The sequence below is a fragment of the Thermobia domestica genome, chromosome 5 (genome assembly GCF_964235325.1).
Source record: "Thermobia domestica chromosome 5, izTheDome1.hap1.1, whole genome shotgun sequence".
Taxonomy (NCBI): domain Eukaryota; kingdom Metazoa; phylum Arthropoda; class Insecta; order Zygentoma; family Lepismatidae; genus Thermobia; species Thermobia domestica.
The window spans coordinates 64932491-64958749 of NC_137458.1; positions in this window are offsets into that span (position 1 = coordinate 64932491).

Below are 26259 nucleotides of genomic sequence, written 5' to 3' on the forward strand. Positions count from 1 at the left end.
CACGTTGGAAGAAAATGAACAGAGAACGGTTTGTATTATTAGTTATTACCCCAAACCTTTGGTTTTTCTGATAATTACATGTCCGCTATGGATATTTCTTTGCGTCAGGTAGCAAGCAACTTAGATAGTGACAACTAGAGCCTGATTATAACCTACTAGAAATTAGAGTGACTAATAGACTGAGATGTCTTTCTAATAAGGAATTAAGAGGATCTAAATATTTTCACCTGGATGTTTATGTAATCTGTAACTCTTAAGTGTATTGAGGTTTGCATATTAGTGTTACTGACAGACTTAGGGTTCTTGTTTTTATAAGAATTATTATATTAATATCTGACAAAAAGCTAAGCTATATTAATATTTCCCACACTTTCCCCATTAATTTGAGTGTAAATTATACGGTATTGTGTGGTAAGTTAATTAAATTAGATTAATACTTGGTAGATATATATTAAGATAAATGAATATAAAGGAGGTGTTTAGATGTATATTTAATTGAGCTATATGAAAAATTCAAATACAAACTATTATTGACGGTAGAATAGAGAAATAAACGAATTTAAATGCATCTTTTATGGATTTTCATGCAGCAAATACAAAATAAATAAATAAAACCTACATGATTTGGATTAATGTAATATTACAATAGTTGTATGAAATGTAAACATGAAACTTATGGAATTTGAGATTAGATAAAGAGAATAGTACTGTCAACAGAAGATCTCCACATTCTTGGTACTTCTTATTTTAACATAATAATATTAGACAGAGGTAATACTTATAGAATTGAGGATGCTGATCGCTGATACCTGAATTACATTTTGCTCATTTCAAGCCTATCGCGAGATGAGGGAAGACTAAATGATCATCTGATCTTCTGAACAAGACAAGACCTTTTGTTTAAGTCGAAGACAGTTTATATACACACATCGGTTCTGTTTTTATCTGCTTGTGTTCCTATCTTCATATTTTATTTCGATACTTTTACTTTTATTTATTACTTTCTGTTTTCTGGCTTTCTAGGAAACAAGTTTGGCTGTTTTTTCTTTTCAAATGCAAAATAGTACTTTTACCACAAAATATAAAATTTAATATACAAAAGTTCCATTTACATCACAGTATGTGTTCTACATCCGTATGCAATACTGAGATTTTAAAGTATTTCACGCATTGTTAACTTGGATTCCATGTTGTGAAAGAATTAACGAATGCTTATGTAGTGTGGTTACTCTAACGTTTGGATTTTCGTGTTTAGGGTGTTAATAGAGTGGTAGCAATTATAAACCTAGTTTAAATTCAATTCCAATATAAAAGGCAAGAATTAACGTTGGCGGAAACTGAGCGCTAACTATGCCTACCCAATAAAATTGATCAGAATAGCTTTCTTTCAATGACTGGACCGCCAGGGAATTGCGTTTACAGTGTATTAACTTAATAAATAGCTACCATTGCTCAATGTACATTCATTCCTGATAGCACCTGATACTAGTAATTCAATTTACAGAATTAATCATGGTAATAATGTTGGAAACTGTCTATGTGAAATGGGTAGTTTAGTTATCATGCTTCATAAACAATGTGAACTGCAATAGGGTCCACGGTGGCTCAGTGGTAGAGCGTTCCTCTCTGGTACCTGAGGACCTTGTTTCGATCGTATCTCGCTCCAAGTGAGCTTTGTGGTGGACAAACACCGTGTGTGTGGGTTTTCTCCTGGTTCTCCCGTTTCATCCCACTTTCTTCATTCCGCTATATCATTCATTTATCGTCATCACCGTCTTTTTAGCCTAGCCGGCATAACCGTGGGACGTAAAACTTAAAGATTTTCATTGTGAACTGCAGTTTACTTTATATATACTTAGTCCCAACTCATTCCACCTAATAACTTAATCTCATCTGAAGTGCTCGGGCGAACATAATGATAAGCTCCAGTTCCGGTGAAATTGAGCTTTTAGGTAGAATGAGTTGGAATTGAACCTTAGAACATCATAGAGATAGTTTAATTTCGAAAATGTAACTGTATAAGACAGTGGAAGCTTGTTTGTTATGTATTATTGCACAAAATTGCATTGAAATGTTGAACCTTCTTTCCCAGTTTAGTCGGAAGTTAGAACATGTGACATACCATTATGTTTCACCGAGCCACTCATATGTAATTTGACCATACTACATACAAAAAATTAAAATTTGTTTGAGGACTCACTACTTTTAGACATGAAGGGGAAAAAAGTTACATTTCAATATTTACATTTCTCTACCAGAGCGCGTAATGTGTTACAGTCAATGTGTTATTTAAATACAAGAGAAGACTTTCTTTCAGATTGTATACATGAACATGTTTATTTATAGCATAGCTGAAGAACAAATATACACATTTAAATTTGAAATATTTCTATTTATACTTTTTAACGTACGATTTCATATATCAAAACAAAGATAAAATGTGAATCATGTTTACGTTGAGCCCACGAATATCATAAATATAGACACGCCAAAAAATTTTAAAAAATCAATAATAAAATAAAAAATAAAAATATATAAACAAATATAAAATATAAAAGTATAAACGAGTAAAATGAAAAATCAGTGGATATTTGATTTTCGCATTTATGTTCGAGTATATCTTTAAAAATGTTTATTTGGGGATAATCTGTAATGTTAAACTACTGTCTAGCCCATAACTAAATAAGTTACCAGGAACAAGTTTTAAACATTGCAAATAATAATACTGATAATAGTAATAATAATAATAAAACAAGACAATTATACATGTTATATATTCGGGCAACACCTAGTGAAATTTTTCAAAGGTTACATTCGGATAACAATTATAGTAAGAGTACATTCTAACAAGGAGAGAAACGGTTTGTTCGGAAACGTTCGGAAAAATTTTGCTGGTGTCAACTTCACAAAGCAGTAAGTTCGAAACAGATGAATAGTAGATAATCCACATTATGTCAAAACATTAAAATTAAATTTATAATTATATATATATATATCCACTTTTCCTTGTAGGTGAGTGACTAATGTGCATTGTTCTGCGTTCAATTCCTGGTGGAAGTTGTACGGTGATTTTATTTCTACTTTACTTAAACAGTGTTTCGTTGACTGTAATTCTAAGGATTTACATTTCTTGTCCACACATCAATTAGTACGCAAACAAATAATCCGCAGCGAACATTCTCGTGGATATATTTAGCATATGCGCTTTCGGCTCATGTGAATCGGATTCAATGTTAAGCTGTAGGTCTATGTCTCATGTCCGCAGTAGTGAGCGGGGCACTAAATTCCAATTCATCCAATCAAACAAATATTCGTAGTAGCAAGTAGACCACATTCTTCCTCTACCCCAGTCAGATTATTTTTCTGATAGCTCAGTTTCAGAGCGCCCTTCTCTAGTGCATGGGGTTCCTACAGCTATAAAGCTTGCACCAAATGATCCTTGAGGTGGACAAATACCTGAAATTTGAATAAAATGTATGGCTTATATTTTGGCCTAATACGGTAATTTGTTTCTAAGTTGATGCATTAGAATTGGAACGATTCGCCAAACTGTGAGGCAGCAAGACATTACTTACAATAACCACACTTAGTGATTGATATTCGAATATGGGAATTATTACTTAGATGCTCAGTATTTACCTTTTTAGCCCGTTTTCACTCGGCTGATATACAAGCAATTGCTAGCCTGTGGATATCCAAAAAGCGAAACTTAATGTTTCACAATCAGTGTCGTATATGTGCATACAAATCAATAAAAACGCCATGAGTTTTAAGCAATAAGTAGAGGAGATCAGTTTTATACGTTATAAATATTTCAATGCTAAAGCTGAAGACAGGTAGATATATTGCAAAAATGCTACGAACGATTGCAGAGTCTTGTGATAATTGTGCAGATAGCAAACTTGTATATGAAAAAGTGTAACTGGTGAAAGAACAAATTGAATATCTGTAAATAAAAAGGCACATTTAGTGAGAAAGCAAATTGCATGCCTTAAATGAAAAAGCGTAATCGATGAAGGAAAGAATTGCATATCTGTAAATGGAAAAGCATAATTGGTGAGAAAATAAATTGCATAGCTATAAATGAAAAAGCGTAATTGATGAGAAAATAAATTGCATATTTGTAAATGAAAAAGTGTAATTGATATAAGAACAAATTGCATACCTGTAAATGAAAAAGCTTAATTGGTGAGAAAACAAATTGCATACCTATAAATAAAAGCGTAATTGGTGAAAGAACAAATTGCATATCTGTAACGAAAAGGCATAATTGGTGAGAAAACAAATTGCATATATCTGTAAATGAAAAAAAAATGTAATCTTGCACAGTGTATCAAAAGTCCTTGGACACCTGCATAAATTTGAAAATCGACGGGAAAAGTAAAAAGTGATGATGGGAACAGAGGTTTGTTGAGGGGCCGCAACTTCTGGAGTGTATGTCATTCATGGCCGCCATCTTGAAATCCGCCATTTTGGATTCAAGTCATTTTTTAAATAGGAAGGGGGTGTATGACACATCAAATAACACTAGCTTGAGCTCAGGAATTTAGTGGTGAAATATGCTTTTTCTATCTTGTACAGTTTAGAAGTTATTAATGTTCAAAGGTGGGAAATTACCTTGATACTGACCCAGTTCTCTCTTTGTTCCAGGTGATCTAAAATGGGTCTGACACGGGAACAGAAGATGGAAATCATCCTTATATCAGGGGAACGCAACTAGCGAACAATAGCAGCTGACTACAACAGACGGCAACCAGACAGAGAACCGGTATCGCACAGCACGGTGGTTCACGTGATCACCAAATTCCGGGAGACGGGCTCTGTTCAAGATAGAGCACGTAAAAATGAAATGAAATCTTTGAGTTTTACGTCCCACGGTTATGCCGGTTAGGCTAAAGGAGACGGTGATGATGAGTAATGAATGAAATGGTGGAATGAAGAAAGTGGTTGGAAACGGGAGATCCCCGAGAAAACCCACGCACACGGTGTTTGTCCACCACAAAGTTCACTTGGCGGGGGCTGGGATCGAACCCGGGACCCCAAGCACCGATAGAGCACGTAGTGGGCGACCAAAGACTGCCCCAATGAGGAAACTGCAACGGCGGTTGTTGCGTCGTTTGTGAAAAGTCCTAAACAAAATACCCGTCGTGTGTCCCTAGCATGTGCAATAAGCCAATCCTCCGTTGTCCGGATATTGCATGCCAATCAGTGGCATCCTTGCAAGCTGCACATGCAACATAAACTAAACGAGGATGACCCTGATCGCCGGTTGGAGTTCTGCATGTGGGCTACTGAACAACACGAACTGGATCCTGCGTTTGCCAAGAGCATACTGTTCAGCGACGAGGCGTATTTCACTTTGAACGGGGAGGTTAATCGATATAATTGTCGATACTGGTGTGACGCAAATCCGAGCTGGGTTGACCCGAGTCGAGAACATAATCCAGCGAAGATAATGCTGTGGTGTGGCATATGGGACATCCGCATTATTGGGCCATTGTTCATTTACAACACCTTAACTGCACCATAGTATCTGATGCTGCTGCAGGACCTTGTGTTCCCTGCCACACTGAACGCTGACGTCATTTTCCCATCTTATTTTCAGGACGATGGATCCCCTCCACACTATGGACTTGGTGTCCGTGAATGGTTGGATGAACAACTGCCAGGGAAGAGGATTGGTCTCCGTGGTCCCGTGGAGTGGCCGCCCAGATCCCCTGACTTAACGCCCCTTGATTTTTATCTATGGGGACATCTTAAGCAGATAGTGTATGCTGAGACAATCCGTGATTTGATACACCTGGAGGAACGCATCCAACAAGCCTGTGACAAAGTTTCAGAGACCTTCTTCTCTGTGTGCAGTCAGAGTGGTTGTGGCGACTACAGTTGTACATTGCACGGGATGGACAACACGTAGAACATGTTTTGTAGCATTCAGTATCAAGGTAATTTCCTATATTTGAACATTAATAACTTCTAAACTGTACAAGATAGGAAAAAAAAACAAATTACGCCACTAAATTCCTGAGCTGAAGCTAGTGTTATTTGATGTGTCATACACCCCCTTCCCATTTAAAAAAATGACTTGAATCCAAAATGGCGGATTTCAAGATGGCGGCCACGAATGACATACACTCCAAACGTTGCGGCCCCATATCAAACCTCTGTTCCCATCATCGCTTTTTAACTTTTCCCGTCGATTTTCAAACTTATGCAGGTGTCCAAGGACTTTTGACTCACCCTGTATTTCGTGGTCAGACCTGCCTGCCACTCTTAGTATCTACGATTTTCGAATCACTAATGATTAAGTAAGATGAAAATATGCTATTTTGTTGTTTCGTGTTGTTAATCATCGATTTGTCGAGTTTTTTGTTTTATGTGATATATTTACGCAACCTTGAGATTATAGTGAACGGGGTAGTTAACTGCGAATTATAGAAGATGATTAAATATATGTATTTTGAAATATAAATATGAGATAGATGTACGTTTTATGCTGAAGAGTACAGTATGATGTTGAGATACGTCGTGTTGATGTAAATGAAGGGTTTCGTTGCCTTCTCCGATCGGTTGCGATATAATGAATACCTTCGTTGCTATAGTTTTCATAAATTCGACAGATATAAAATTTAAATGTAGAATATACCGCCTTGTACTTATGTAGTAAAGAGGCGGGTTATCGTAGCTCACGGTTAACATTGAATGTATCCATAAACATTGTGAAACCAAATTCTTCGATAATAATTATCTTTATTCTCTTTCCGCGACTGATGAATCTTCAAAATCAAATAGTGTCATTCATCTAAGTGACCATGATCCCTTCGTAGCACTGATAAGCAATGTTCGCAATATAGTTTAAAGTTTCTGTGACAAGTCCAACCCAGGACATCTTTCATAATGAATAATCCTATTAACTCGTCGTGCTTTAAATTATAATAATGTAACTCTGATTTTGAAATCTTTAAGAGATCTCGATTTTGACTATGCACGCAACTAAGTGATGAGAATAAAGGTTCAGTCTATTCAGAACTGGATAGTAGAAATTTAAGTGGTTCTAAAGCTAATATAATATAGTCTAATAACGATGCAAACCTAATATGTGTTAGTTCGAAAAAATAAGTATCACAGTATGTGTATGTTGAGAAAGGATACAGAGTGTATGGATACTTAACAAGTGAAATATGGACACTCTATATAAGCGATATTATCTAAAACGACGAGAAAATAGACTCGTTCAGTGAAATCTTCTCCTTTTATCCTTTTTTTTTTTTTTTTTACTACAACGAAGGATATTTGATCTGTTGTCACGAATTTTCGATTCTGTAGTAACCTCTGTTAAATTCGACAATCTAAATATTGATAGATATGTTTTAACGTTTTATGTATACTAACATATATACTATACGCAATATACACTATGTGATCAAAAGTATCCGGACAGCCCCAAAAACATACGTTTTTCATATTAGGTGCATTATGCTGCCACCTACTGCCAGGTACTCATTATCAGCGACCTCAGTAGTCATTAGACATCGTGAGAAAGCAGAATGGGGCGCTCCACGGAAATCACGGACTTTGAACGTGGTCAGGTAATTGGGTATCACTTGTGTCAGAAGTCTGAACGCGATATTTCCATACTCCTAAATATCCCTAGGTCCAAGTGGAAACGTGAAGGGACACGCACAGCACAAAAGCGTAAAGGCCGACCTCGTCTGTTGACTGACAGAGACCGCCGACAGTTCAAGAGGGTCGTAAAGTGTAATAGGCTGACATCTATCCAGACCATCACACAGGACTTCCAAACTGCATCAGGATCCATTCCAAGTACTTTGACAGTTAGGAGTGAGGTGAGAAAACTTGGATTTCATGGTCGAGCAGCTGCTCATAAGCCATCACGCAGGTAAATGCCAAAGGACGCCTCATTTGGTGTAAGGAGCGTAAACTTTGGACGATTGAACAGTGGAAAATCGTTGTGTGGAGTGAGCAGCTGCTCATAAGCCATCACGCAGGTAAATGCCAAAGGACGCCTCATTTGGTGTAAGGAGCGTAAACTTTGGACGATTGAACAGTGGAAAATCGTTGTGTGGAGTGAGCAGCTGCTCATAAGCCATCACGCAGGTAAATGCCAAAGGACGCCTCATTTGGTGTAAGGAGCGTAAACTTTGGACGATTCAACAGTGGAAAATCGTTGTGTGGAGTGACGCATCACGGTACACAATGTGTAGATCCGATGGTAGGGTGTGGGTATAGCGAATGCCCGGTGAACGTCATCTGTCGGCCTGTGTAGTGCCAACAGTAAAATTCGGAGATGGTAGTGTTATGGTGTCGTCGTGTTTTTCTTGGAGGGGCTTTCACCCCTTGTTGTTTTGCGTGGCACTCTCACAGCGCAGGCCTACATTGATATTTTAAGCACCTTCTTGCTTCCCACTGAAGAGCAATTTGTGGATGGCGATTGTACCTTTCAACACGATCGAGCACCTGCTCATACTGCACGGCCTGTGGCGGAGTGGTTACACAACCATAACATCCCTGTAATGGACTGGCCTGCACAGAGTCCTGACTTGCATCTTATAGAACACCTTTGGGATGATTTGGAATGCCGACTTCATGCCAGGCCTCATCGACCTACATCGATACCTCTCCTCAGTTCACCAGTCCATGAATAATGGGCTGCCATTCCCCAAGAAACCTTCCAGCACCTGATTGAAAGTATGCCTGCGAGAGTGGAAGATGTCATCAAGGCTAAGGGTGGGCCAACACCATATTGAATTCCAGCAGTACCGATAGAGGGTGCCACGAACTTGTAAGTCATTTTCAGCCAGATGTCCGGATACTTTTGATCATATACATATAACTGTATCTAACTAATATATTTTTCTTGTGTTTGTATCATCCGTAGATGTAATAAATGTTATGAAACTGTAGTTAGGTAATAGTTTCCTTTCCAAAACAATATTTAACCCATTAAACTGTATTAATACATTGTCAAATATGGTATGAATGTGTGATTGAATGAATGGTAATTCTAGTTTTAAGTAGTGAATTCTAAAGTTTAGTGCAAGTTAATGGTCTTTGTTATGTGTATATTTTAATTGGAAATGTGTTTACATATGAGTCATGACCTAGGTCATGAAGGTTACTAATCTCTGATTAATTCGAATCGGCTCTATCTAGGTATAAAGCAAGCCGAAGCAGCGGAATGAAACTAGGGATAATAACAGTTTTGTCCAAAACTTCAAGAATTCCGATTTATGGAAGATATGCTTGTCATCTAAATTTTTTCCCAGCTAACTCAAACACGTTTTTGGTTCACTGCCCAAGATGAAAATTATTTAATAATCACAGATGACGAATAAGACAGTTAATTTAACACTTCTGGACTGGGTCAGGGTAGCTCCAACTTGTGGAGTACTTGGAGCCAGGTCAGAGTTGTATAAGGGAATATGTGTCTTACCATGAACAGTTCAAACTCGATTCTCGAGAAATAAAACGGGAATGTAAAGAGTCTTCGGTACCTATTTAAGTTTCTTTACTGTATTTCGACATTTATCGCGAACTTTTTTTGTGTGATTTCTATTTCTTCTTTTCCTCCTTCTTTCATCTTCTTCTATCTTCACCATGGACTATCCAATATCCCTTTTCTGTAACATTTTGTTTCTTCTTTTACTATCTTCGTCGTAATATATTTCCATCAGAAGACCTTCCTAACTGTCTCTCCCACTCTCCCTCTTCTTCTTCTGAGGGCCGCGGTGGCTCAGTGGTAGAGCGTTCACCTCTGGCGCTTGGAGTCTCGGATTCAAATCCTGCTCCCGCCAAGTGAACTTTGTGGTGGACGAACACCGTGTGCGTGGGTTTTCTCGGGGTTCTCCCGTTTCCTTCCACTTTCTTCATTCCACCATTTTCACTCATTTCTCATTATCACCGTTTCCTTTAGCCTAACCGGCATAACTGTGGGACGTAAACCTCAAAAATTTCATTTCATTTTCCTCTTCTTATTCTTCTACTACTACTACTTCCTTTACATTCTCTGAACTTTCCTATATATATATATATATATATATATATATATGTGTGTGTGTGTGTGTGTGTGTGTGTGACTAGAAATTGTCCCCATATCCGCGGTCAATAAGTTTAATCCGTTTAATCTTGGGAAGTCCGATATTGAACAACCATCAAAAGAAATACATTTAAAATATTAAATTTAGCAGTTGACTTATTTCGTTTCTTGAATCGATATACTATGTCTGAAGAATTTTTCAGTTTCAATTTTGGCGACGACTTCTTGTTCTACCAGCACGTCTCTCCTTTCACTCCTTTCTTCAAGCTTCAATAACTTCTGATTGAAGCCATAACATACATACATTGAGTCGAGTTTCTCCTTTCTATTACTAATAATGTTCATAAAACAATTTCGTTCTTGTCGGTCGTTCATTCCTGAAAGACAGATGAAGTTTAGGGGAATCATGGTTGTTGCTGTGAAGACTGAAATATGTATCTCAACTTTCAATTCATTATAGTCTTTTACAGCAATATTACTACTTAATTTCCGGCAAGAATTCTTCTTACATCCAAAATCTATACGTAGTTGTCAAAAATTCTATTTCAGTAAAAATTATAGTTAAAATTGGGTTGTCCTAATGAGCACAAACGGGATCAAAATAACATAACATCATTACTTACGACGCAAACTATACGCAATACTCCACTATTATGTTGGCATATTAAAGTCGACAAAAAATTCGCAAGGAGCAGTTGTCTGGCACCAGACTGTGTGTGGTGAGCACGCCCTTCACTGTCTTCAGGTACCTTTTACACCTTGCCATACCGTTTTAAAGCAAAGGGAGTGCTCTACATCTTTTATTTGAAGTGTTTTTATAAATCATGGAACACACAAAATATAAAAAAAACGGAAATAAGTACATATAAAAATGTAAAATTTTACATATTTCTATGAATATCTCTTGAAGCACTAGAGCTAGCGAATTGTGAAGAATTGCTTTCTTTTTAGATTGTGGTTTCAAGGGAAAAAAACTAAAAGTAATTTGAAGTTGGGATTAATAATAACGGAGATATGATCGATATAATCAAAAAAGCCTTGCAAATTGGATGTTAAAGGGGTGGAGGGAAAAGCACAAGGGGAGGGGTGGGGACTTTTGGGAAATTGCAACCCTAGTTGGGTCTTCAACTTCAACAACTGGCAAAACTTCAACTTTTCTCAAATTTTTCCCGACAATCATGGATTTTTTCCTTTCATTTTCCTGGGTTATCACGCGAATCATCACTGGAGGCGTGGATTCATCACTTTGAACCAGAGAGTAAATGGCAGAGCATGGAATGGAAACACCCTGGATCTCCCATCACGAAAAAATTCAAGAGGCAATCTTCTGCAGGGAAAGTGATGCTCACAGTGTTTTGAGACTCACAAGGATCAATCCTAAAGCATTACCTGGAAACGGGGTCAACAATAAACAGTAAAAGGTACAGTGATATGCTGATAAACAAGTTGGAGCCTGCAATTCGTAATAAACGCACAAGTCGGTTGTCGGAAGACATTCTTGTGTTGCCTGACAATGCGTGTGAACATACCAACACCTCTCAAACTCTTCAGACGTTGGGTTTCAAGACATTGGTGCATCCCATATACCGTCCCGACCTCGCTCTCCGTATATATAAACCCCCGATTACTATCTATTTGGTCCATTTAAAGATGCTCTCAGAGGTCCTCGATTCAGCTCCGATCAACAGGTGAATCAAGCAATGCATTTGTGCAACTGCGCAACCAAAAGTCTTTTTTTCATAAGGTATCGGAAAACTTGTGCAACAGTGGATCAGGTATATTGAAAAGCAGGGTGACTATGTTGAAAAATGATATAAACAAAAACATTGTACTCCTGTGGTAATAAATAATAAAAATTGATTGCAGATACTTATTGACTTACCCTCGTCTCTCTCTCTTTCTCTCGGTCATTCCGTTAAGACTCGCGAAGTTATAAGGCGACAAATCAGTAATTAAAATATCCACAATTAGTAACCGAAATTCAGAGATGAAAACATTGCTGAGATATGCTGCATTTACCTTTTAGCCCGTTGCCACTCTGCTGAGACCGTAAAAAAAGTAGTTGAAAGCTTCTGGGTAGCGAGCAACCAAAACTCACATCTCTCAGAGCATTTCTGTTCCCTAATTAAAGCAGTAATACACTAAAAGCACCGGGGCAAACCATGTGCACACTTTCTCGTAGAGCAAGCGGTCTCAAAAATTGATCGTGGTGACTTCTAACAACTTAAAACAAGGGAAGTTAAAGTGGGATAGTAGACAGATATTGAAGATATACTGCAGTAGGTTAGTTGGATAACGTATTTGTTTTAAAACTTTTAAAAATCTTTACATGAATCATAATGCGTCACTGCTTGGAGTATGGATGTTAACATTACAAAATCTGTTAGTTAAACGTCCCACAATTATTCCCTTTTAAGCTAAGGAAATCGGATGATTAAAGGTTAATTCACACGTGAGCTTGCCGTTTCCATGTCGTAGTCCACGAAATTTCTTTTCAGATTTTGACATTGAGAATTCATAGAGTTGTTGTTTTCCATTCACACATGTCGTGCTGTACTTGTGTCGTTCCCATACCTTGCCCCGACAGATCGCTTTGGAGAAAAATCGGGGCTGCGGTGGCTCAGTGGTAGAGCGTACTCCTCTAGTGCAGGGATTCCTCGTTCGATTCCAGCTCACTCCAAATGGACTTTGTGGTGGACAAACACCGCGTGCGTGAGTTTTCTCGGGGTTCTTCCGTTTCCTCCCACTTCCTTCATCCCACAATTTTCATCATCACAGTCTTCTTTAGCCTAGCCGGCAATACCGTGGGACATAAAACTCAAAGATTTCATTTCCTTTCATTTTCTGGAGAGAAATCACCCTGGTCGTGACTAGACGGACGCAATCATTCAGCTTTCCTCGGAGTACTCGAAGTGACACGAAGTTGTCTCTCCTCGCAATCCATCATGGGAAGTTCTGTAGAAAGCAGTAGAGAGACAGCATGGTACTTTACTTGTGAAGGGTCACGACCGTTCCGCGGACGAAGCATGGCATGGGAACTACATGGGCATGGTACAGTATGTGTGAATCAGCCTTAAGGCAATTGAAAAATGAGGGAAGATTTAGTGGAAAGAAAATGTATGGGGGAATGGGAGTGCCCTGAGAAAAAACCCAAATACGATATTGTCCACCACAAATTTTTTGACCGGTGATCAAATTAGGGACCACACCTACGGAAGTAAAGTTCTACCACTGAGCCACCATGACATCATAATTAGAAGTACAAACGTCACTGTATATGTGGACTGTACATTCTCATGCGTAGTTTTCGAAATCACGGCGAACGAATACTAAAATATACACTGTCATTAAGCTAGCTAGGCCATAGTACATATTGCATCGTTAACGATATAGTACAACCCAAACATTATGATTAATTTTTAACTTTAATTTTCATTTAATTATGACATTGAATAAAGTTCATGCATACATGAATCAATAAATAACAAGCACAAGGATAAATTCTGACGTGTTGTTTTCGACAAAATCAAGAAAACATGAAATTTAATGGCGTTAAAGACAATCTGATATAGTCAATCATTTTCTTTCTGCTAGAATAGACTTTTATCTGCTTATGTACTGCATATGAAAATACGCATCGTTAGGATTAGGATTAGAAATTAGGTTTCTAAGCGTTCAATATCTATGACTATCTTAGCTTTTTACAAATGAGGGACTACACTGTCCGGGAATTTGGGAGAATAAAAGGAATAAGGAAGGGAGGAAGCGACCTGAAGCCATTATGTTCAGATACCATCCACGCATCCTGGCGAATGAGAAAAGCCCAGGAAAACCTCACTCATTTTAGTTGGAATGAAAAAAGCTTTTTACATTTTTTCACCGAGTGTTTCCACCGTGAAACGAACTTGGGACCGCTCGCACCAAAGTCGGTCGATATTTACACTGTTAGCTAGCAAGTTCTATCTATTGTCATTTCATTTCCCCTAATAGTGACACACAAAATCCTAACAGTGACATACTCAATTTTAACAGTGACACACACACAGACACATCTTTAAGAGTAACGTGCACTCTACTTGTAAATAAATAAATTTGTATGAAATTAACTGAAAATCCCACTTTTATGTCCTTTGAGCTAAAAGAAACGAATGATTAATGGAAAAGAATATTGGATGGGGAAACAGGTGGAATGATAGTGTAGGAGGGAACGGAAGTACCCCGATAAAATCCACGATCACGAACACGATGTTGTCCACCACAAGCTTACTTGCCCGGGAATAGAATCAGGGATCCCGTGCACGAAAAGAAAGCTCTTTATCAATGAGCCACTGTGCCCATCTTGTAACAGAAAAACAAAGAAACCCATTAATTATTATGGCAAGATACGTTATACATTAAGCCTCGTCTTTTATATCATGGAACTTGACTAAGAATGTAGGGCAATATCAATCGTTCGAGTTTTGTTTATTTATTAGATAACTGTTCTGTTCCGAGTTAAATCGTTCATTAGAGTTGCTTCCATCTCAGAAGGATCTACAATTGCACTATCCTCCTGTTTTCATCCAGGCCTATTTTAATGATTTGTCCTTAGAAGTTTCCTCCTACTTAAACCAAGCACTTAAATCCCATATGAGCAACGTGACCAGTCCATCTTTAAACAGTGCCTACCAGTCAGTGGTGGATCTTGCCCGGAGCCAGTGGGCTAGGCCCGTCAGTTTTCAGAGTGACAAAAATAATTAAAATTCTTATTTATATATTTTTAAAAAGTTTATAGTTATGCTTATGCTTTCTTTTATCCTTTATTCCATACTTTTGACTGAAATTAATAGTGGCGAGTTGTATATTTACATTCAGCATTTATTTTCTCCGACAATTTGTAAGTTGAATGTTAATTACAATTTTCTGTTGTCATACAAAGCACAATGCCCAGACCAATCTGTTTAGTTACCATAACTCTAAATGTCTACAATTTATTAATTGCTAATTCGTACTTCATGTTTAACTATAACTGGTGCAACGGTTGATTCATTTTATATTCCTAGTTCCTGTTAATGAAGTACCAAAAACGGATTTCGAATTAAAATGATTTCTGTAAACTCATTATATACCTATCATGGTCTGGGTTTTGGTTGACCTCCCCAGTTTTTACCTTCTAGATTCGCGACTACTACTTGTGTACACAATTAATACCAAACAAATTTAAATTTATATATATTCATTAGAGATAAGGATAATTATTAAACACGTGGTTTAGCGCTTTTTGATATTTGATCTAGAAGTAAAGAAGAGGTACAAAGAAAAGGGTAAGGATGGTATTATTATAATATGTCCATATCGCGAAATGTCTTAAGTTTAGCGATATAAAATTTGGTATTTTGACTTTTAATTTAAAATAATTAAAAATTTTACAATAACACATAGATATCATCCCATTCATTCGGAATTCGCATGATAGAATATGTGTTTGTACAGTGCCATAAAATCGATTATCGTCTACGTTCATTATATGTTAAAGTTCATTGTTTGTTTCTAGGACTGATGCTGTGTAAGATATTTTCAGTCTCATCTACAGTTTAAGATGGAATCTAAATGACCATAGTATGTTCAAATTTTATTAATTGTCATATGGACTCGAACCCGGGGCTATATGTGCCAAAAACACGCACACTAGCCACTAAACCAGCGGGGAGGAGGTAATGGGTAATGCTAATAATTTGTAGGTCGTTAGACAACGCGGCGAATGTTGTTGTGTGTTGTATGTATGATATCTGTAATGGCAGAACTACGCCAGGCAATACCTAATATGCAGTTTAAAGACATCAAATTTGGCTGTATAGTGCAGCTGCAAGAGACCAACTTGTCGTGCCCCAAAATTATCACTCCATTAAGTAGTAACATGTCAGTGGCACTAGAACAGGACGGTTCGAGGAATTGTAAACCAGACTTTCGGTTTGTAATATGAACCGGTTTCAAATGGTTAACCGAAACCAAACCGAATTAAAAAAAGGTTCTATTTTCTATTGATCATTAACGTGTACTCCAAAAATATTAAGAGAAAAACATGGAATCGTAATTTCGTTCAAAATGAAAAACTAGATCTACAATTGCATAACATAAAAAGAAATCATAATCTTTCGGAACCATTTCAAAACATTCAAGAATATTCTGAAAAGTGTCTGTGTTTAAACCGAACCAAACCAAATTACGATTCGGATTCTGAAATTAACCGACAAATTCGGCCTTAAACAATTAACAATTAACCAATCTGAAACGGAACCCAAACCCGTTTTCGGAACACTTCTAAGTGGCATATCGGTGGCATACACGACGGAGACAGAAAATTAAGGAATGCGATGTGGAGGAATACCCCTAAGATTACAGTCATCTACCCCCATCACTTTGTAATTTACTGACCTTGGTCTAGATACCTGAGTTATCACTTACATTTCAAATACATGTTTCCAGTTCTGTGTATGTTGAGACTTGAAACGTCCTTATTCTAAGGTTTAATTTACACAGAAAACAATAAACAGTAAAATATAAGGACTTCCAGAAATAAATATAGCACAATATTTAGTACTACAGCACTGACGTAGTGAGATTCAGTAAAGTCCAGAAAGTATCTAAATTATTATTAAAGTAAGGTTCAAACTACTCGAATGTAATGATCCATATAATGCTTCTTGTCTTGTAGATTTTATGAAAGTCGCCATTGCATAACTTATACCAACCAACTGCTTTTCCTTGTGTACGGTGGCTGAGTGGTAAACCGCTTATCTCTGAATCAAAAATTTCCTTGTTCGATTCTAAGCTATATGAATTTGTGCGGACCGCATCATATGCAAATAATTTCTCGGAATACTATTTATACTATCTATCCTATTTAGTATCCTATTTACTATTTACTATTTATACTATCTTTCCACCAATTATTCCATAATTATTTACATACATTAATCATAGGTCTGATTTATCTTAAAGGACATAACTGTGGAATCCTTGTCCCCTGGTTTGGTGGATATAGCTTGCTCCTTTGATGCACAAGGTCGTGGTTTCTATTCCCGGTAGAGTAGCTTTTAAAAACTTGAACACATTACGATGGTTCTGATTCCTCCTTAAAAACTGTAGTTTAAAGTCTCGTATAGCCTCGATCTTGAAAGGGACGCTAAACTCCAGTTCAATTAATCTGGACTTAAACACTTCGGATGGACTTAAACAACTGTGGTTTAATGTCTTATGTTGCCTAGATGCTGAAAAGGACGTTAAAATCTAGTTCAACCAATCCGTGCTTCGGGACGTGAAACTCCGTGTTCCACCTTAAACTGTAGTTTCATGTTTCATTTGGCCTCGATACTGAAAGGAACATTAAATTCCAGTTTAACCAATTCGGACTTAAACAACTAGTTTAAAACATTTCATTTCTCTAATCTGTATCTATAACCTGCGCAATCTGCGTAATTATTTATTATAAACTCTAAATTTATTCTATTTATATCTTGAACTACAAAGACCAATATACGCGTACTAAATCTAAATCGAATTTTCTATTTCGCGCTACCAGGTCGTATAATCCTCTTAAACAATATTTGAAGAAAAAATGAGAACTTGCACGATTTACTTGTTGATTTCACGAAGTACGGTCACTATGGAAACACACTTAATGAATTACTTTCATTTCCACGAAAACGAACGTGGAGGAACAGTGGAGGAAAAACGTTGTCTCAGCCATTGTCTGCAAGATTCAGATACAAATCTCTTCCTGAATAAAACAGTATTGAGGGAATATAAAATCCTTGTCTTCACATTTTTTGCTGGAAATGTTTTCATTGCATTCAACTGCTTCAATGGGGGCTGTTTTTTAAATTACAAAATGCATATTTTCGCTTTGTAATAGCAGAAGTAAAATCCACTTTTCATGCATGAATGTAACATAAGTAATTTCAAATTGAGATATGAAGTTCATTACTATGCCAAGCTATCTGTTCGCTTTATGTGAATAATTAAACGACTTGTACAGTACACAATAGCAGCGATCGGAGTAATGTTTTTAGTTGGATAATGGTTGAGTGTGTCTCATTGTCCTAGACCGATGTCAACTCCAGTCATTAGATATAATTAATAAGTATTGGATAATATTTAGGAATATTACTGTGAAAAATTTTGATTTTCAGAAAGTGTATATGCGATAACTTCTCAATTTTTTTCGATCCAATTCCCTTTTTCTACTCATTTATGTCTACAATAATAATGGCGATGTGTAAATTTCAAAACCTACAGTGATATACAGGGTGTTTCCGTGATCAAGGATAAGACATGAAGGAATTATATAAATGACCAAAGAAGCAATTTGAAATACAGAACCACTATATTAATTCGCAGTATTACATGAAGAGATCGTATTGATACTTTGTAATGGTTAGTTCGTGTGCATGTGTTTAATACCGGGGTGAATTAGCGGTAGAGGTCTCACCTCTTCTGCGTGGAGTCTCTAGTTCGATCCCAGCTTGCGCCAAGTGAGTTTTCTGGTAAAAAACAATGTGTGCGAGGGATTTTTCGGCGTTCTCCCGTTTCCTTCCACTTGCTCATTCCACCTTTCATTCCCTATCATAGTCACTGCCTCCTTTAGCCTCACAGCATAATATTGTTACGTTAATAATAATAATAATAATAATAATAATAATAATAATAATAATAATAATAATAATAATAATAATGATAATAATACATGCATACATACATACATACGCACATACATACATATATTTCAGAGACTACATAACAATTGTACACAGCGTTATTCACTTCTTTTCTTGATATCCTTAACTTTTGAAATCAAATCTTTATAAAGAAAATCGTTTCTATAGAAATGAAATCCCTAAATTAAACAGATACTGAAATTGAAAATCGAACATTTTTATATTTATGGAAAGAGTGTAACCTTTGAACTTGTTTCTGTTTCTATTTTTCCCGTACAAACAATCTGAAAGTAGATCAGGCCAAATTCTGTATCTACTTAATCTTTCATCCTACCATGGCCAAAGGGAAACGAGTCAGTTAATCCTTTCGACTCAAATTTCAGGATATACACTTCCTAATTGCACAATAATCTTCAAGAGATGGATGTGACACAAGAACTACGCGACGTATAAAACGTTTCCTCAGGATCCAACCAACAATGAATCGTGACTTGTGAACTTGAGAATGGCTGAACTACATGAAACTTTCCAACCTGAAATCCCATCTATCCCCTCCCACCTTATGCAACCAGCTTCTCACTTGTGTCAATTTGGTCACATAATAAGCGGAATTACATAAGAACTTGGGGGGACTACTCGTTTGCTTCCTTCCTGGCTAAAGTAAAGAAGCAAACTGTATTATTAATATCCAAAAATGTTAGTTTAGTTTCACCTTATTAAATTGCAGTAGACATCCACACTGTACGGACCTAGTATTGAAAGTGGAAGAAGTAGATCAAATCGAAGATTGCATTTAGTTTCAGGACTTTCCATCCACATTCATATCAAAAACAATTTCTCGCTATCTTCAAATGTTTCTGCGACAAAGGGAACATTACTAAAACCGGAAGTGTTCCAAGGACGAAAATGGATCATATTTTTTGGGGGCAAAATTCATATTTTTTTGCTCTATGCCAATCAATATTGAAACCAGAAATGGTTTCTTTGGGTATGGAGTCTATTCTGGAACACTTCGAACAGGGTGGGCGAAAAGTCATTTTACATAGTAAAATATAACAAATTTTTAATTGTCTTGTTTTAGTTAAGATATCTCCACGTTGAAAGCGATACTGAGGGAAGCAACGTCAATAGAGTAACATAATGATGGATACAAGCGATTTCAGTGTGTTGAGGAGCGTTTGGTGGTTTATATGTCACGAACATAACAACACAACAAATTAATGTCAGATATTATGAGGGGCTGTAACTCGTAATACTTTTCTACGTAAATGTACTTTTCGCCCTCCCTGTACATATCAAAAATACTACATCTTACTTTTATCATTTAGTTTTTGCTTTGATAACTATTGACAGGCAGATCGACAAGCTGGAAAATTTAGTCACTCTATAACCAACTTAATGTATTTATGAAGCATAATTTGGAAGCATAGAAACTAGCTGTGTTAACTCTTATTGTTTCATAAGCATATTTGGCAAATATTTTATAATTGTTTAATGGAATGATTTTATTAACTTATTGCTTTTACAATGTATATGTATTAAAAAGTGTCATAAACCATACATTTTTTTTCCCGAAATCCTAACGTCGAGTTCCATTTGATACCTACCGCACACTAAGCTACTCTCAGCTTTGATATATATGTTTTAACAACACAAAGGTTTTACCGTCTGCGTCTATTACATTTACTTTTATGTAGTGGCATATATATATATATACACCCAGTGTTCTCCAGATAGTATAATGGAATTATAGGCATATTTTTAAATCAAATTAAAAGAAGCCATTAAATTTCCGTCCTTAGTGTTTTTTTCTTTCTTCAGAAAAATCAATCATAAAGACAATATAGATATATATATGTTATATGCGATCTAAATGTTTGATTTGATCTTGACGAAACTTGGCAGATTCTGGCTTTTTAGGCAGATTCTGGTTTTGTTTCATAGATAGATAGATTTTGATATGATTTGATTTGACAGGTAGATTTTGATTTCTTAATTACGTTGTAAAATATTATTCTGTGCTGACCTCTGGTTCCGAACTTACAGAGCTTGAAGATTGAGATTTAATCTTCATTAAATTAGGACAGAATATATGTATGTCAATTGTAATCTGCAGGACTAATCCGATATTAATTAATTAGATTATTATCAAGGAGGTAGAAGTTTACTTGCTTACTTAGCACATAAAACATTTTTCAATGAGAGTGTGTGTGCTTTGTACGATGGTTCATCAAATATGGGATATAAGCTTAGTCAAATTTTGGCTAAAAGGTTTAATATTTCCAATAATGTATTTACTTGTATAGTAAAGATCTGTTTAAGCTAATAAAGGTAGATATTTTACGCAATCGGAATTATCATCATCATAAATATTCTGCCACTATTCGTAGGTCACTTACCATAACTAAGAAATTTTCATGATTCACGGTCTTCAGTTAACCTCTGTACGTCTTCACGTACTAATTTTTCTGTTTTGATATCGTTCATCAATTAGTAGCTTGCTTCACCCCCTCCCTCTCTTTCCTGCTACCATACCCTCTACCACATCATTCATAATACAGTTTCTTCTTAGCCAATGCGTCGACTAGTTTTTCTCTTCCTCTTTCCAATAATATCTAAAATGTTTTTTTCTTCCCCGCCATTTCTGACATCCTTTCATCCGTTTCTCATTCCAAACTGTCAATTCTCTCCAATTTTCTTCACACCTACCTTTGGAAAGCTGCCAGTCGTTTTTCATCATTCTTGCGTAATGTTCATGTTTGTGACAGTTACAGTACAACATTTCACATGTAACATTTTGTGAGCCTTTTGATTAAAAGAGCTTCTTCCATCATTTCTATAGTTCTTTTTTATTTCATGTTCGTCCTTCGCATTATCACTAATAATAATAATCAGAATTAGCAAATTAGAAATTATATTACAGGGTTTTCGGCATCTATGGCCATTTTAGCCCGTTACGTATGAGGGATGACGTCCCCGGCTCGATCACACTACGCGGAGAAGTGGGGAAGGAATGAAGCAGCCTGGGACTTATAAGTTAGGAATCATCCTGGCATATGCCTGCTATGAATTAGGGTACCCAAGGAAAACTTCACCCAAGATAAACGAACTGAGAAGGCTCTTACACCTTTCCTATTTCGATTGAGTGTCCACATTGAGAATCAAACCTAGGATGCTTGAACCAAATGTAAGAACGTTTTCCGAAATCGCAAAATAACTAGTTACTGACTGACTGATTTGTATTTATATTCTTCATAAGAAGAAAGACTATATAGAATGAGATATGCAGTTTAAACTTATTCAATTTAGAGCTTTTGAGGCTCTTATAATGTGAGAATAAAGAAATAAACTCGTACCTACATGCATTCACCATAAACTCGTGTGATTTCAAATACACATACGTAGTTAGGGTTAGTATCTTACATGTAAATAATATTGTGTTCAGTTACCAGTACAAATATTCTAAAATTTAAGATCTTTTTGTTAACAATAGATATTTCACTTCTTATAAATAATTTATACTTTAAAAGGCTATTGCTCAATTACGCTAATTAACGTAAATACTTCTCTAGTGATAATGTTTTGCTGGGTGGTCTTAAGAACACTTCTATAGAAGTGCCAAAAACGAAGCTATCGTTCGTGTCAACCGACGCTCAACAGGCGTCAAGTCGCTTGCTCCTGCATTCTCTCCGACTCTTAACATTAAATTCTCGACCCCTTTTGATGGGCTTTTGGGAGTGGAGGCCAGCCACTAATTGGCTGCGGTTCTATTTGTCGTCCACTAAATGAATTCTGGTGTTTGTTGTCTAACGGTGAAAACACAATTTTCCTAGCGATGAGTGATCTGCGATGGAGACCCTCCTGCTCTTCCCTCGGCAGCCATGGCAACTGGGACATCCAATAAAAGTGCTCTCTCTCTCTCTCTCTCTCTCTTCATCTACGTCATTCCAGATATTTCCAGCGGCCAATTGAGCCTTCTTCACAACAACAATTACCTTCTTTCTCTCCTTCTTTTGTGATGTCTTTCCAACTTCTGTGGTAATCATTCAATCAATCTTTGAAGCTCCCAGTAAGATCATTCTTAAAGACAACAATAATAACGATCAAATGCTGCTATCTAAATTAACTTTTCCTTTTACTCCCACTAGTAATGTCTATTTCGGTTTGATTGTATTTCGTATTATTATCCGATTTTTTCCTAGACTCCATTTTTTATACATTAAGCTGCTTATCCCCCCCAAAAAAAACAATGCTACAAGAGAAATTAAATTAAACTCCTGTGGTTCCTATCAAAATTTGAAGGTGTTTAAGATTGGCTTTAGACCTTCGTAATGATATTCTCAGAATCATAGGTATTCTGTCATTATTGGCAAGTGACTTGCCACATCTGAGAATCTTCCATGGTCCATGGTCCGCCTCTAACCTCTTCGTTTTCATGCATGATTTTTCTGTGTTGATGTAGTCCATTAATTGTAGTCATCTTCGCCCTGTCCCTCTCTTTCCTGCCGCTATACACTCTCACAGAGTTTATTTAGCCTAAGGAAAAAAACTGTTAAATATTTGTGAATGTCCGAATTCTGTATATTTGATTTCAAACAGCGTTGTTTTATCATTTAATTATACTTGCCATATATTTTTAAATGAAAGAGTGTAATTAGCTATACTGTATATTTAAATAAAGCCTAGTCAAGGCTCTCGCAACGAAAAATGTTGTAAGTAGGCAGGTGAACAATAACATCTCTAGCTTAATATAATTTGGTTAGAATTTCTTAAAATCAAAAATACGTAGACATACTAAAAATAAATAAGGGGGCCGCGGTGGCTCCATGGTAGAGAGGTCACCTCTTGTGTATGGGGTTCTTGGGTCGATCTCAGCTCGGGCCAAGTGAACTTTGTGGTGGACAAATACAGCGTGTGTGTGATCTCTCTTGGTTCTCCCGTTTCCTGTCATTTTCTTCATTTCCATAATTTCATTCATTTCCAATCATCACCGTTAACTTTAGCCTAACTGGCATAATCATGGGACGTAAAATTGAAAGACTTAATTTCAATTTATTTTCAATAATAAATAAACAGCCAGTGAAGGCTTGGAATAACAACCCAGAGAAGAAGCTTTATAAAAGTGAAGAAGTCAAACATCGACCCTTCGTACAACAAATAAGCGTTATTTGACTGGTGATATTGAACTTCGAAAATATTTTGTAGTACTTTGTCTTTATAATCTTCCTACAGATCTTTGCGTATATTATTTTGTCCTATGATTCAGAACTTAGTTTTTTATTTAAATAATCATTCCTTAGAATAAAAATTTTAATTATACTAGTATGGGCCTAAAGTTTTAGACAATTTGGTGATGATGTGCCACGTTCTTTTTCCCTGTTTACATACAGTTTGACTCACTGGAAACATATTTTACTCGAGACACTACTGAAATTGAAATAACATTGTTTTTCTTTTTTGTTTTGCATTGTTCATTAATGGTTATATTCATAAAAATGTTTTTGGGGTCCTCCTGCCTCTCTGGCAGAGTACTCACCTCTGCTGGGTAAGGTCTTTGGTTCGATACCAGCTAGTCCTAATTCGCCTTTGTGGTGGACAAATACCATGTTTGTAGATTTTTCGATGTTTTCCTGTTTCCCGCCACTCACCGTCTCCCTTAGATTTGGGCCGGTAAACTAAGAAAAAAGTTTTTTTAAACTGATACCAGACTGAGATAACACTGTTCAGTTATTTTTTCAGTTATTTACTTCTCCAAAACATTATCCATTAGTAATCCAAATAGAGTTAGTTATGTTTTGTTACTTTATTTACTTTTAACTTAATGAGTAAACATTTAAGGTATGCATATTTAAGAAATCAACAATTGACGAAATTAATCCAATACTGTTTTGCTGCCGTGTTTAGTTATGTCTATTCTTTTATCGATATTGACATATTATTGACATTATATATATATATATATATATATATATATATATACCGATCCTTTTTAAAGTTTCTTCCAACTACCACCAATTACTTTGTTTAATTATGTTAACCCTTTTAAGGATAAATAACAGTGGCACAGTGTATATTACGTGAAGGTGTTTGGTTCGAAGTAATTTACTTTCATTTTAGCGTTGGATTACACGGAGTGATTCGTAATATTGCATCCTGAGCATTATGGTAACACACTAATCACAACAACACTGACGGTAGTCCATCAAACATGGATGATCATTACCTTCAATGATTTCGATTCCTACTAGTTTCTAACTATTTAGTGTATGTTTCTATGACATGAACTATAAGTGTCTGAATAATTTGAAACATATTGCGGAACTTCCCTAGTAAATTCCACAATCTTATCCTGCATTCTTGAAATGTAATATATTGTAGAATATTTTGTTCAGACTGATGGTAATATAAGTCTTAGCTGATATTTTATCTCCCTCTCTCTCTCTCTCTCAATATATATATATATATATATATATATATATATATATATATATATATATATATATATATATATATATATATATATATATATATATATATAGTGTTTACTGGATATATATATAGTCGCCCTGGAGTGATAGTCGCACCTTAAGTTTGAAGTAAAAACATTCACCAAAAAAATTCTCAGATTAAAGTCGCAGTCTATAGAATTTTTGTCTTTGTAAACGAGACTTTCCTCGAATTTGCTTCTGTTGCGCGAGTCCAAGCAAAAGAACTTTTCGTGTTTACTGACACGTAATATCGTTTTCCATCTGCCAATAGAGATCAGGCAACCTACTTCCACCCTCCCACCAATCGGTAAGTTACAAGTTTAATTTTTACAAGTTAATATTTTACCGTATTTAGGCTACATTTTATTACTGATATTGACATAAGCTATATGTATTAAAATTAGAAATTATTTTGATCGTAGCGATAATTGAATGGCAGGTTTCCTCGCTCAATAGTAGCAGTTGAATTTTCGCCTTAAAAGTTGGTATAAAAAGTGCGACCTATACGCGAGTAAACACGTTAATAACTTTTGGTTTTGATTACCTATTTTATTGTATGACATTAAGGTTAGCGATCAAACCTTTGATGGGCGTGGTCTCAGCTTCACACCCAGGTGAGATTTTATAGTGCACTGTATTGATCTAAATCCTGAGGTAAATGTGGAGATAATTAAGATGCAGTAGTGAGATTCTATATAGAAAGTAGGGTTACCATCTTTCCAAAATAAAATTTGCTAATTGGATGCAGAATTGCAAAATAAAATAAAATTCACCACTGATGCTTTCTTCTGTAATAATGTAATACTGTTCCAGGTTATTGGTCCAAGAATTGGTATGGGCAAAACCAAGGACCTTAATTCTCGTTTTATATTCCACGTATTTCTTTGCTTTTTAAGATTTTGCGTAAACATTATTCTTCCCGTGCGAAAAACGGACATTTCTACTACCATATGATAAAATTGGTAGCCAAGTTAAATAGTATTTACGAGCAGTGCCGGGTTCGATTCCCAGTGAGGAC